This window comes from Lactuca virosa, chromosome 9 (genome assembly GCF_052849685.1).
Source record: "Lactuca virosa cultivar CGN04683 chromosome 9, Lactuca_virosa_CGN04683_v6, whole genome shotgun sequence".
Taxonomy (NCBI): Eukaryota; Viridiplantae; Streptophyta; class Magnoliopsida; order Asterales; family Asteraceae; genus Lactuca; species Lactuca virosa.
This window is the reverse complement of record NC_136434.1, coordinates 64,933,727-64,937,063: the sequence shown is the minus strand read 5'-3', so window position 1 is coordinate 64,937,063 and position 3,337 is coordinate 64,933,727. Positions and strand designations below refer to the sequence as shown.

Genomic DNA, 3,337 nt, shown 5'->3' with positions numbered 1-3,337 from the left:
TGGTTGCTTATTCACTTCAGACCTTGTATGAGTTGATTGAGATGAATGTTGGGTTTTTGTTGAAAAAGAGGAATTTTTAGCTTTGAAAACATTTTTGGTTGATTGTGATTCAGACATCTTTTGAGACTCAATATTTTGCCAAAATATTTTCTTTCTTGCTTGTCGTTTTGAAATGTTGTTTTCCTTCGAAAATTTGTCAATTTGATCTTTAAATTCCTTAGAGTTTAATTTGACAACTTTTTCATTTTCCTTTTTAACAAGTTTTGTATTCTCTTTTTCAATTTTTGATTTTTCAACCCATTGGCTTTGTGGTTTTTGTCGTTGAAACACATACGAATTCTTTGTTAAGTTGTTTTCAACTGTGTTTTGATTTGCAAAAAAGCCTTCATCAGTTGTTTTTGAATTATCCTCCTCAACTAACTTCTTTAATTCAGGTTTGATATTTCCAACATTTCCAGTAGTTACGAAGACTTGGTTTGGAAAAACAACATCATCAGTACACTTGAAGATCGGGTAAACCACCGTATTCGCTTCTAGGTAATGAGCACCTTGTTCAGTCAGCACTTTTTCGAATTTTTGTGTATCTCCATACACTTGGTCAACAACTGTACGAGGAATTCCTTTTTCCTTTGTAACTTCCTTTTTCTTCGTTTGTTTCTTTTCTTTCTCATCATCACTATCATCTGTTTGGCTGTCTCTGACTTCCACAAAGTCCACATCACAAACTTTCGAAGTTGAGGGTTGATCAGTGTCAATCTCAACCAACAAATCCTTACCTTTTTCTTTTCCTTTAAATGATGATGCAACATTTATAATAGACAACTGAGAACAGTCAACATCCTCAATATCACTGATTTCACTAATATTGTCAGAATTATCCTCAATATCAGCAAAATTAGATTGAGAATCAGATGTTGAGTTTTCAGTCTTTTTCAAAATGTGAATTTGTTCAGACTTAGTCAAAGTGTCATTTACTATTTTAACCAATTCAGTTGAATCAAGATATTCATCTACTTTGACTATTCCATATCTTTACTTATCATTCGGAACTTTGTTAAAATCAGCTATTTCTTTTTCACAGTCATACGAAATGTTATCTACCGTAGCTCTTTCATAAGCTAGAAATGGCAGCAATTTTCTATGTTGTTCTTTACTGATTTTGCACGAATGATGTAGTTCAGTTAATTTCCCATACAATCTTTTAGCCGAATTACAGTAAATGTTCCTCTGGGCTAACAACAGTTTCGATTCACTCGACAAGTTATCCCTATCAACCATGATATTAGTTATTTGAAGTTCTAAACAATCTATCTTAGTAATTTTCGAATCTAGTTTCTTCTGTGTCTCTAGCAACTGCTTAGACAGCTTCTTAGCTTCATTGCTAGCAGATACCACAATTGAATCAAAATAAGTAACAGTTTCATCGAAAGATACTAATTCAGAATTATAAGCATGTACTGGAATATTGAAAGATTCAAGAATATTACGTACCTTCGTGGTCATCGGAGATTTGTCAGCAGCTTTTGATACGAAGCATCTCCCATGAACTTCGTATTCCTCCTCATCTGATTCTTCTTCCATCTTTGCATACATTGCTCTGTGGGTTGGATTTCGCATCTCCTCATCATCTGATCCAGATGACCAAATTTGTTAAGTTCCATCTTCTTCTTGTTCACCACGAGCAACTAATGAAAGATTATTTGCCTTCGCACGCACCTCCTCCAACTTTTCCACATAGTACGCTTCATCCTTCGTCTTATTCTTTTTCTCATCTTTCTTCCTCAGCATGCAATCATTAGCTAAATGATTAGCCCCGTTGCAATAATGACAATTAATTCCAGCATCTCCCTTTAACTTCTTCTCTGTTTTTCCCTCAACAAACTTCGTATCTTTCTTCTCTTCCTTCTTTTTCTCATCCCCAGCACTTTTACTCATAAAATTCCCTTTTGTCTCAGATGACTTTGCCTTCGGATTAAATGGCTTTTTGAAGAACTTTTTCACACGATTGTTTGTATAGAAAGCAATCGTCTCATCATCTGAATTCATGATGAACCCTTCGTCTTCGTCTGAAACATCTTTCTCAGCTTCCCTTTCAGAGATCTTCGAAACCAAAGCTAGTGGACCTCCCAAACTTGCCTTCGATTCTTCAGCAATTTCGTTCACTTCGCTTTTATGAGACTTCAGCTGATTGTATAAGTCATTCAAAGTTGATGTATCAAAGCTCTATTGATTCTTAACCATCATGCTCACACTACGCCACTCCTTACGACCTTACTTGAACAGGATCTGTTCTATAGGCTTGTACCTCTGTATTCTTGATTCCTAAGAAGACAGAAACCCATGTCTGGTTGATGAACCACGACCATGTAACCAGAGCGTGATTAACAGAGTTTCTCATGGTTCCGGCCATGGCTCAGTAGATGATCGTTGCCAGTCCATCTTGATGGGTCTTGGCATGGCTACATGGTTGTCTGACAGAATTAGAGCTAAAACAAGATCATATTTACATCTGTGTTCAAATCTCGCATTCATACTTGAATGCTCTGATTAATTCATTACTCGATTCATTGTTTCATCAATTGCTATCAGAGCAGGAATCATATCTCTGATCTGATTTTCATCTTTTCAAAAGTTTTTAAATCAACTTTTTGGTTTAAGAAATTCCGCACTTTTTGAAAGTGAAAAATTCATTGGATCTCAGTCTGTGATTCGATTCTGCACTTGAATCATTGAATCGAGTGTTCTGCTAGTGATTCTAATTTGAATCATATAGTTTGTTGTCAAATTCTCAAAGTTTCTTCAAAAATTCTCAAGGATTTATTCCGTACATCAATGGCTTCTTTCAATCTTAATTCCATGACTTCATTTTCTCATCTTCTAGGATCATCCACCAAAATTCCTATGCTAATCCCTGAGTGTTACGATCAATGGGCTGATCGTATACAGGATTATCTCAACGGATTGGATGAAGAACTGTGGAATTGCATTTCTGGCAATCTCAATCCACCAACGAATGTTCAACCAATTGGATCATCTTCTGGAAGTTCTGATGTTGAGAATCAGTCTGATCGTCTGAAAAAGCTAGAGAAGAGATGCGTGAGAGAGCTAAGAGGTGCTTTGCCTCCAGTTGTTTACAACTATGTGAGAAGCTGTACAAATGCAAAGGAGATCTGGAACAATCTCAAGGAGAAATTTCAGGGGAGTGAGAAGACAAAAGTTAACTCTGTGAAGCAATGCTTAGTGGAACTGAAGGACTTCAGACAGAAAGATGGTGAAACGATTGAAGTTTACTATGATCGTCTTAATGAATTAATCTATCGATGCAATCGATATGGAA

The 3,337-nt window shown here is 36.0% G+C and overlaps 1 non-coding gene across 1 annotated transcript; it reads left to right on the top strand.

Moving 5' to 3' along the window:
* The first annotated feature begins 2,265 nt into the window (after window positions 1–2,265).
* LOC145141505 (small nucleolar RNA U3) lies at window positions 2,266–2,481 on the top strand. The gene has a single exon (XR_013722712.1). It is a non-coding gene; the product is annotated as a small nucleolar RNA U3 (small nucleolar RNA).
* Window positions 2,482–3,337: the final 856 nt, after the last annotated feature.